Raw genomic sequence first — 11,930 nt, forward strand, 5'->3', positions numbered from 1 at the left:
CTCATCCGCGTCTGCCTCCCAAGTAACGTTTTTACCCTCTCCCTCTCTTTGATTCCCCTTTATAACGTCTCTCAACTCTCCTCACTTGCAAGGGTGCCGCACAAAAATCTTACACAAACATAACGACCGGTTCCACAATCGAACTTTTACGCCCTCCATTCTCATCCTCTGACACGATTTCGTGTCCAGTCCCCTGCCCAGACCGTTTGCGAAACGACGTAACTCGATTTTCGCACGAATCCCTCTCCCATTTCTACAGGGTGTATCGCTTGATTTATCAGGGTGGATGTAAAAACTTGGTTTGTCTCCGTAAATATAAAGTATTCCAATTTTTCTCATAAGAACTTTTCGAAACTGGTTTTAATTTAGACTCAAGGTCTTGTACAAAAAATTATATTTCTTATATATAGTTACGAGGATAAATGCAGTTATTCGTTTATAGGGCAAATTAAGTGGCACCCTGTATAGTAAATACGATTATATATACTTAGATTCGTCAGTTGTCTGGATTTTCATGTATATATATATATATATATATATAAGCAATATTCAAATTCATCGTGTTTATTCTTCCCGATCTGTTCTTCTCTCCTTTCTTTCGTCGCCGCGAACAGCCACGCGATAAAGTGATTGGGGCAACATCGACTTTATAACAGTTATACCCGCAACATAATTCAGTACCCGTTTTCCCCGTTTGGGAAGAAACTGAGAAACGATGTTGTCCCCGAGTACCATCCAACAAGGTTTGCTTTTCGAAATAAAAGAAGCGAGGATGCTTCTTCGTGTCCACTGGGAGAAACGCGTGCGCGCTTAAATCGCTGAATCGAGCGAGAAAAGAAATGCAGGAAAACGATACTTTATCATTTTTACGTTCAGAAAAACATGGACAGGCGCCTTGAAAAACTTCGACAGAGAAATTGATCTATCTTCGGGGGAATTTACGCTATCATTATCGACGCGTTTGGACGCTTCAATGACTGAATCGTATAAATGGAGCTAATCTAACGGGCACACGTACACCGTGTTTGGATAGCAGATACTAGATGCGCAATTAAGATAGGAAGAAATAGCTCCGAGCAGAAAATGCCAATAGCGCGATGATAAATAGTACGTAATACTGGTACGACGATGATAAGAAAATTGGGGAAATTTGGGAGGGCAAAAGTGGTGGGGAGATAAAGTTAAGTTGATTATTCGTATACACTGTGCTTAAATGAGAATGAGGAGAGAGAGAGAGAGAGAGAGGGAGAGGTAGACGGTTGCAATTACCGTTGCTGGAGCGGATGCAGTTCGTCATTGGTCGCAGACGTTGTCATCGAATTTCATGAGTGGCGAGTGACCCAGTAGGCCTTCGTCGAATTATGGGACGCAGTGACGAGACTGGGTGTCGCGCCGACACAATCGTCGCTTGGAGTGGGACGGAGGGTGGGAACTAGATGGGCGGAAAGGGGGGGATGGTTAAAGGCAGTTGGTCTCGACTCTCGGTGCTGGCCGATTGACCCGCGCTCGACACACGACTGGCCCGTTTATGCCTCAGGGTCACGTGTGACGTAATCAACTACGAATCCCTTCTGTGCCTCCACATCCATCCTCCGTCTCAAACTGGTCTCCTTGCTTCGTCGAATGGACGAACGAGTTTGTCTCTCCCCCCCCCCTCTCATCCCCACCCCACACTGCCCCCCCCTCTCTCTCTCTCTCTCTCTCTCTCTCTCTCTCTATCTCTCTATCTCGCTCCTTAGGCTTCTGTATCGACTTGCAAGGAATGTGCACTCCTTCTCCCGTACCGACGCGTCGGGACGGGAGTTCAAACTGGTCTCGTCTCGGGCATCCGTCCCGACCCTTCCTTGACACAAGATAGCGCCATTTGTCTAGCAGATATCCGTGGAACGCGTCTATCCGGTAACCGACTGTCTGTCATCGTACCCAATTCCCCTCTCCCGTATATATAGTAATAGTAATTAAGTATTCTTGATGTCGGGGAGTATATTTATATATAGGACTACGCTATCAATCGCATCACACGATAAGTCATAAGGGGAACGTAATAAATAAAAAGCGCACCGAAATTATCTTACGCATGTCCGTGCGTATCGTGAAATCGCGACATCCGTGAGCAATTTTTCCGCAATTTTCTCACGATAAGAAGGAAGTGGTGCGAGTATTGCCTCGCGGAGGGTAAGAGGGGGGAGAATTCTGGGAGGTCTGCGCTTCCGGGAGTATCTCGTGTGAACGGGAGTAAATGGGACGTTACGCGGCCGATTATGGGACACTTTCGAAAAATGGCCGAAACCACTTTTGCCCACGCTCGCCGCGATGCACGTTGCAAATGTGTATCCCCAGCCACGCCTTGATTTTAGCACCTGCGATTTACGGTACTTTGCCAGAGGTTCGTCTCGCCGGGCAAATTGATCAGTGGTTGTATTATTTTTCAGCTGGCTCTGGCGGAAGAGGTGGAGGTGGTCGAGGCGATTCCAGGTGAGGAGCAGAGAAACGAGAACTCTGCGCTTAATAGGCAAGAGACGGACGTGAGTAGCTCGGATCAACTGGCGTTGGACTCGTTGGGTGAGAAAGATGCATCGGGTGGAAGTCACTATAAGCAGGGGGGAGGAGGTCACCGAGGTCATCCTTTGTCCCTTCCACCAGGTCGAGGAGGAATGGGACTGGCCCATTCCAGGCCCATCACAACGTGGCTTATCACGGACCACCTCCCCCTCCACCAGCATCCGTGGCGGCAGCAGCGGCAGCCGCAGCAGCGGTAGCAACAGTAACCAAGAATCAACCGGAAGCCATGGATAAGATTTACACGGTCGGAAGTGGTAGCACCGCCGTGGGCGCTGAACCATGGCCAGCTCTGACACCGGACATGCCAAAAATCATCTCGCTGGACGTCAAGTGCGAGAAGAACCTGATGAAAGTTTATCTGGGATTCGACAAACCGTTTCTACGGTATCGTCTTCAGCAAGGGTCACTACAGCAACGTCAAACTGCGTTTCACCTACCTGCTGGACTGGGGAGAACATCGGTGAATTTCGAGATCAGCATCCACGCGTGTGGAACTGCCGGAAATACCGAGAATGGCCTCTATGGTTACGGTGCCGAGTCCGGCTCTGGTACTTACTTCGAGAACATCATCGTTGTACAGTACGATCCTCAGGTTCAGGAGGTCTGGGACCAGGCCAGGAAGCTCAGGTGCACCTGGCACGATCTCTACGAGGAAGTCAGTGACCTTCAGACCTTTCCCGGTAGATATGCTCGACGTGGGTGAGAGCGGACTTTGCCGGTGACAACGTTGGGCTGCTGGATGCAGATACAGGTTGGCAAGGGACCGTGGGCTTCGGAGGTTTCCGGATTGGAGAAGATCGGTCAGACCATGACGATGGTCCTGGCCATCAAGGACGACGATTCCAAGTTCGACATGCTCGTGAGGAACTGTATGGCCCACGACGGGGAAACGCGCACCGATTCAGTTGGTGGATCAGAGGGGATGTATCACCAGGCCAAAGCTCATGTCTCGCTTCACGAAGATCAAGAATTTCGGAGCATCAGCGTCGGTCCTCTCCTATGCCCATTTCCAGGCTTTCAAGTTCCCGGATTCCATGGAGGTCCACTTTCAGTGTACCATACAGATCTGCAGGTATCAGTGTCCGGAGCAGTGCTCGGAGTCCTCGCCGTTGCTCGATGGTCCCACTTCCGGTCTCCTCGAGACCAACCATCTTCATCATCACGCCGGTGTGGTGCCCGATGCGTCGGGTTACGGATTGCCGTCGATCCCTCTGCCACTGGAGGCGTATCTCCAAGCTGCGGCGGCTCGTCCCCGGGACGAGAGGAGACGGAAGTCCCGAGATGTGACGCCACCGCAGAAGGCAGTCGGCGTGAATCGTATAATCCGCGTGGTCTCCACCGGAGACTTGACCTTCTCCATCGACGAGGCCAATCCGGAACAAGCAAACGCACCTACCATGGTCTTCCCACTGAGGAGCGACAACGCCAGCAGCTCTAGCATGATTTGCATGACTACACCAGGCTTTGCCATTACCCTTATCGTTTTGCTCGGCGTATTACTCGCTTCTTGCGTGCTCTCTACCTACCTCTGCATCCGCCTCAGGCCCTTCAACAAATCCAAGAAAACCTTCTGCAACGACCCTCCTCCCAAGAAGCCCTCCTCCAAAACGTGCTTTTACTCTTAAAAAGGACCCAACGAATTTATTCGACTCGTTCGTTAAACCGGCGATCCCCGCTGGAGAACAATGACGTTTCGATCTTCTTATATCTTCGGTTGGTCGGTTTCTTCGGTCGATCGTCCCCGGGACTGGGCCGATGTGTTCCAACGGGTTCCCATCAGTGCCGCGCCACCGCCGGAAGGAATTTAAACGAGGAAACATTGTTTCGTCACGCGACGGACACCTTCCCAATTCAAGGCGGATCGAGTTCGCCGCTGCAACGACGTTTTTATTCCTATTCATTGCTTGATCCCCCCACCCCCTATCACCCCTCTTATATAGTATGCTTAGGCTACGTGCCCATTTCATCCTCCGCTACTCGTAAACAACGGTTATAGGCCCAACCAACCTCCCATGGTTTCTTCTTCGCGTGTACTACAGGTCTCTTCTAGTGTATCGTATGTATACACTGCACGTCGATAGATCGATTAACTCGCACCCATTCACCCGTCTTACTCAAAATAAACACTGACACTCGAGCATCTCGACACTGCGCTTCTGCCGCAATGTTATCGTATCTCGGGATTCTCTTCTCCCTTCCGATATTGTTCTTCCTCGCTACGCCGTGGATGCTTTGTGCACGATCCTTAAATGTTGGACAATTTCTCAATATTTATTTAGGATATTGTGTCGACAGATTGTCGTAGAGGCTACAGTACCGTTTAAGCAAAGAATCCATTTCTTAAACCTAGAATATACAATTACAGTATTCCGCTGTCTCTGTTGCCATTCCCGTGAGGTTATAATAAAGCAGGAATAGTTCTTTGTTTCGTTCCGTTGGAGGTTATGCTCGAGCCTTTATAGGTGGAACGTAAAAACATGATAGCCTGACCCTAAAAAGTGACAGGAGTATCCTGTATATACTACAAATTCGATTTTCCCACTGAAATAATTGAATTTGCGATTTTTATCTCGCCGTAAAAATACTTGTCATTAAATTGAGATTGTTGTTCATTTCAGAGGCTATTTCATACGATAGCGTAAAGAAATTTTTATTATTTATATAATACACACAGTCAATAATGTACGCATTTTTTATAATTGTAAATCAATTCTTTGTAACGTCTGCTAGTATACTTAATTATTTTATCGTACCAGTATAACAAAAAGCTGCATATCATATTAATATTGTTTTACTTACTTTACGTGCAGTATAAGGATAATTGTTGCACCTGAATCACCTAATTACGTAATAATCACTGTAACATAATAATACTTTGGCTATCCTTATTTGCCGAGTTTTCCCATGCTTTCTTTCAGAGACTTTGCAAAATTGCTTGTAATAGGGTACTGTGTTCTGATTATCCCGCATATGTAATGAGAAAATAAATCTTGTTGAACCTCTCGCTTCGTCATTTTGTAAGTTGATTATATCAGACTTCACTTCCACATTGAACAAATCGATTGGACTGGGTAAACTGAATCATGTACCGAATAGACAATATTTTTTAACAGTAACATCATAGATTATTATAGCTTATTATACTGTGTCTATACAACTGTAATCGTGTGTACTCTTACTAATAGATTAATTTTAAGACTTCTGGATTGTGTGCTGCGAATTATATTAGCAGTCTGTGAGAATGACCGTGCACGCATTGCGTTAATTGTAAGCAATGCGATAGTCAATAATAGTATACTATGCTGCAATGAAAAATTATGCAATAAATCTAACATAAATCTAACCTACCTTATTTGTTAATTTAATTTGTGCTAATTGTTTAATATGAAATATATTTAATCCTTTATTTTTGTTATGAATTTTTACGAAAAGAAGAATAATTATTAACCTTTTGTGTCATTCGACAAAATATTAACACTTGTATAACGAGCTTGATAATATTAATACCTGTGATATACCCATTACTATCAACGCGATGACTGTACTGCTGTATTTGCTAAAACAAATAAAAAATAAATAGGAATGAAAAGTTCATATTTGGTGGAATTCTTCACCATCCTATGTAAATACATTTATTGACATAATCATTTATCTATGTTAATGAAGAAAAAGACATTCAATTATAGCGTCAAATTAAACTTTTGACCTCTTTTACAGTATAAAAATTAATCATTAATGCAAAAGAAAAAATAATGATGTTAGATAAGACAAAAATATCATTCATCTTTCGAGTTTCGACCAATTTTTAGTTAATTAAATTATTAAATTCCACTTACATATATTATATATACTATATAATTTTCAATACTTTCTAAATTATCGTTACTGAACATAGGTATACAATACTTTATTTTTTACACGTGTACACGCAGGTATACTTATGCGATAAATACTAAACTTAAATACTAAAGCGTCTGGCAATTTGTATGTATTATTTAATATCAATAAATACTTGCCGTATAGCCACTGTCGTATCCCACGCTATGAAAATTTCACGAGACAATATTTCAGCAAACGTGTTACGCGTTCGAGGTGTAGAAACATAAAACATATTTAAATTAAATAAGACATACAGTGGTTACATAGCGCCCATAAAAGATATACATATTCTTCTTTAGTAACGACAGCTTCTTTTCTTAAAGAATATAGTATATATATATTGCTCTATACACCTCTGATTGTTTTTTACGTATTTCCGGCATATCAGAAATGCAATTAATTCAATTCTGATAGTAGTTTGTTATCTAAGAATCATAAATAATAATAATATTTTCCTATTTGTCTACGGGTTCTCCTTAAAAACAAAAGAAAAAGCGATAACGAGATAGTACGGTTATTACACTCGAACTTTCTCCAAGCCTCATGGGTTTGAGTAAAAATTTGAAGTGAAGACTATACTACTGATCGGTTCAATACAGAGACAGTTCAGGTATAGCGTACTATACTTGTGCGCGATACAGCATTTACATGTGTATATACTTGTCCAGGATCAAGGAGACTGAGTTAGGAAAGGGTTTGAAAAAAGAAAGGATCGGAAAGGGGGAGGGGGATGTACTTCGTTATAGAGCATTTTTCCAAAGAGGCCAGTGATATTCCTAAGTGAGCAAAAAGATCAGTGATTTTCATACGTCAGTTATAGTATAAATAAATATTTATACAAAAGAGTGTCACAGGAATAAAAAGAATATGATAATTGCCCTTCCGTAATTCTCAAAAATATTACTCTTAGTACTGTTACTGTAGTTAATATTAATTTTATAACGTAACGTTTAGGCCAAATCGCTATTTCACCATCTCCGAAATCTTATTCTTGTTTTCTTCTCTTATATATTACGTACAATCGTCCGAAGAAGAAAGTATGAAAGAATATAAAGAAAGCGTATTTGAAAATAGTTTCGCACAAAGCGATATCGTACTGATTCAGAATTATAGAATTATGTGTTAATGATATGCAATTAGGTGTCTTTTGTCAAGCGACACGAGTCTCTACGCGTAAAATAGAGAGCTCTCTTGCTTATACAGAAGCATTTCATAAATACACGTAGAACCATTACGGATTCCAGCGGATTTCATCGAGAGGAATCGGAATTACACTCCCTAATTATTCCCTAGTCACTATCGTTCTTCCTCGTACGATTTTTAACGCGCTTACTATACTTTGTACAGTGTACTATTGCACATAGTCTCTTTCTCTCCCAATTTACCCAGCTTTCTCAATGATCATTACTCAGCTATATACTCTTCCTCCTTAAAACATACACACCCATTCACCCAAAGAACACCATTACAATTCCTGCCATTTTTGTTCGATAATAAAGACAACAATAACAACAAACAACAACATAAAAACACCGTTTATAATATTCCGAATTGCAACGAGTAATATTGAAAAATTCAAGGTGATCTAGTATAGTAGGGATTTCCTGGAAAGGAAAGGGGTTCAAAGGTGAGATTGGGATCAGCCTCTTTCGGGTTTATTCGTGACGACTGTGGTTTTTTGAATTTGATCAACGTGGTGAGGTCGAGAAGCACAGCGAACGCGTAGAAGTCCGTAAGGGAGCCAACCGTTGGTGGTCTGTACGACGCTTCCGTTTTTCCTGTTGCCACTGGCCACCTCGCGTTGAACCTGGAGACGATGCAACATGGCGCCTGCCACCAGCGCCGACACTACGGCGGATAGAGCAACTACGATGAAGAGGGCGCTGAAGCCTGGCATGGGCAAGCAGATGCCGTAGACGACCCTCCTCGCGAATTCTTCCCTGGAAAACGGTCACGGCTTCCGCGTGTGTGTCTGGACTAAAAGCCAGGTCGGCCTCGGATATAACCTCGTAGATGCCGCTTACGCCGACGTCGGCACTCCGTACTTTCCGATCCGATACCACCATCGACCTCTTCCTCCTGGAACTCCCGGTGGTTAATGGCGTTACCGGAGTCACCGCGTCCTCCTCCAATTTCCTCGGTCCATAAGGAAACTGTTCGTGCTCGCCGTCGTATCTCGTCACTCTCGGTGGATCCTGCCAACGATCGATTGCTCATTTCAAAACGTCCAAGATAATCGCTTATATTACACATGTATAATTACGAAGATATACGTCTTATTTCATTTGTACCTTCAGGCATTTTTAGGGGATCAGGTTTACCCATTCCAGCGAGAGCATATCACCATTTTGCGCAAGTAAAATAATTTTCTTCGCTAATTTAAATTATCCTAGTCTACTAATCAAATGCATAATTTATTCTGTTATACATGGCCGATCGAAGATTATCTACTTGTCGAAGAATTAAAGTTTATGAGAAAATGGTGACGTTCTCTAACTGCAGAGAGTACTGATATCACATATACTATGTAGAGCGTTACCAAAAATGGGCGCGAAACATCGATTCCTTCCGGCCTATTATCGTTCTCATCGTGTTGTTCCATGACCGGGGCCGGTAACCGATTGCTCGTCTGTGCCTGGGCGTTCGGTACGGACTTTTGAATGTCGAGGAACTGGCTACCAATCGAGGTCATTTCGTCCCCATTTTGTATGATATCGTCGTACAGAGAACCATCGTTGTCTTCGTTATCGACTACGCTGCCACCGTTATTGTCCGTTTCCACCGCGTGGCTAACCGGACTTGCAGTACTGCTGCTGCTGCTTTGCGGGTACTGTGGTTGGATCAATTGGTCCTTACGCTCTTGAATATAATGCTCGACTGATCCGCTCAGTTGACAGTGGTCCAAACAACCATTTCGACATATCTCCACCTGGTGGCAGGAAATAATCAATTTTACATTACAGTATAATCTGTATATATAACGAGACACTTGTGGCACTCCAGAGTTGGAACGTAAAAGTCCATCAACCCACATAACTTGAAGAGATGCAATTTTTTCACATATAGGACCACTTTGAACGAAAAATGTTGGAAAAATGTCCCGTGCAAAAAATCGACACTTCTCGTGGTTGAGAACTCTTAGGTTCTACCTATACGCTCTGAATCGTGTCAAGTGCATCAGTCTGTGTTATATATATTGGATTACTGGGGAGGTTCGGTGCATACCTTGCATTTAATATGAACGCTAAGGGCATCGGGAAACTTGAAGGCATGGAAGAAGGCGTAGGTAATGACGGTGGCTCGATCGTCGGATCCTCTGGCCTTGAGGAATCTACTGATCATCTTGGGCCTCAAAACGCAACCAAACTCGTCGCTGAGCTGTATCGTGTGGACACCCCCATCGGACGCCACGCATGATTTGACTCTCATGTCGAATTCACCTTGCAAAAAGGAAGAAGATTCGCGTTAGCGTTTAACTCGTCGAGACAACGACGGGGACGCAAGTGTACCTTGAAAGTTCACACGGTGATCGTTACCTCGATAATCGTTAATGGCGACGACTAGCGTGAGCGTGGATCCAAGTGGGACGATCCCCGAGACGGGAGGTGCCCAGGGACCCTTGCCATGCTGAATTTCATCCAACAGTCAACGTTGTCACCTAAAAAACGTCCATTAACAATTATTACATCGCACGCTAACTCGACGATGCACGATTATGCGGATTATGTATATAATAAAGCGGCTGGTGGTAGTAGAATTAAAACGCATGTCATACTCCTGCGGCTAACCGCAAAGGCCGCAGGCACGCCGCTTAATTTCACTTAGCGCTTTCTTGAAAATCCGCTGGATACCTCGGAAATCCAGCTGTATAACATCAAGGTCAGCGATGACCATGGGAGGTTTCGACGCCGTTTTCTCGTAATCGTTGAACCACTCGCATCTTAAGCGTTTGGCTTCGTCCCAGACCTCGAGCAAATCCTTGTCGTACTGAACGACCAACGGTATTTTCGTAGAATTGACCATGCATGTCTGGTTTCGTGCCGCATCTGAAAGGTCGTTGCGATGGGTGCTTGAGATATTTAACTGCTTTCTCAAGGCTATTTTCTGCCTTTATGTATATATGTGTATTAAATAATGTATATTTTGAGTGTATACATATATATATATTATATATATATAATAGAGGAGGTACCTTGCATAAGCTATCCGGAAGGAGAAGAAGGTCTGGCCGGTGGACGGTGGAACGTAGACGCAGCGTGGATCAGCGTGCTGGCCCTTCGACGAAACGATACCTTCGAAGGGTTGCGAGAAGGAGAGGTGCACGTCCATATGGTCCTTCCCACACATAACCTCCAGCGATTGTATGGCCGGCATACCTCCGGCCTTTCCAACGGCCAGATGTCGCTGTTGCTACTAACTTTCCTCAAGCCAACCATCTGAAAGCAATTTCAACGTGTGCTTCAACCAATTTTCATCTTTCCTCGAAATTTCCCTATTCGCACAAAGGGGTGGAGCCATAAAAACTTCCACGTGCAAAACTGTCGTCGTCGAACACGTCTCTCTTTTCACCGACCAATGATTAATTTATGGACTATTCCCTCTTAGCTGAATAACTTGGGCGGGGTCCAGAATTTTTAGACAAATATAAGAAACGAAGACTATATATATATATATATATACAGTGAAATACAGTAGCCTAGGGCGAAGCACGAACGAGCGTTGTCGTTGCGGTTTAGTTTCTGCCAAAAGATTGAGGGAATTATGGCGAAGGCCATAATTTTCCCGTTTGCGGGGATCGATCGGTGATCGTCGTTAAATCCGTGGAAGAAAATTTTCTTCGGCTGCTCGCAGCGATCATACGTATATATGTACACGGGTTGCAGGTTGTACACCATATACCTATGCAAGTCTACTATATATATATATATATATATATATACCACTGACAACTACACCTCGCGTGTAAGCTGCAGGGTCTCGAGTGAAAAAAGTGGCAAAGGTTGAATCTGCCAAGTTTTCTTACGCAATTATTATTAACGAAAACGATTAGCGTAGATCGAGAGAATTGCCGCTGGTTGATTGCGAGGCGCGTTGCAGAAAAGTGGCAGCTTTAGCCGCGAGAGCGAGCGAGCGAGTCGTCATCGTCGTCTTCGGCGTCTTCGGCGGCAGCTTTGCGAGCATCGCCAGCCAGCAAGTAGCAGCACACCGCTTATTTCCTCGTTTACAGCGAAATGTGCCGGTAATACACCGGCATTACGTCTTTGACAGGCTGTTTAGTCGCGGGGAAGAAAAGCTACTCGCTATATCATTGGCCGCATCTAAAATGTGTTAACTGAAATGAAGTAAGCAATGTTGCTATCCAATCTGAAAAGCGTGGGAATCCACTAGTTATATCCGCGTCGTCGCCCGTTCCTCGACGTGTGTAACTAGCCATTTATGGTAAATAAAAGCCAAGATGGTCATTTGAATGATAATGCCATCCAGGGATT

General features: G+C 44.1%; 2 pseudogenes; one reads left to right on the top strand and one right to left on the bottom strand.

Moving 5' to 3' along the window:
• Positions 1-2,326: 2,326 nt before the first annotated feature.
• LOC136785396 (uncharacterized) lies at positions 2,327-4,187 on the top strand (annotated as a pseudogene).
• Positions 4,188-7,840: 3,653 nt separating this feature from the next.
• LOC136785394 (uncharacterized) lies at positions 7,841-10,877 on the bottom strand (annotated as a pseudogene).
• Positions 10,878-11,930: the final 1,053 nt, after the last annotated feature.

Source organism: Prorops nasuta, unplaced genomic scaffold (assembly GCF_024137725.1).
Source record: "Prorops nasuta isolate Cenicafe-Biocafe unplaced genomic scaffold, Cenicafe_Pnas_1.2 PNAS00314, whole genome shotgun sequence".
Lineage (NCBI taxonomy): Eukaryota > Metazoa > Arthropoda > Insecta > Hymenoptera > Bethylidae > Prorops > Prorops nasuta.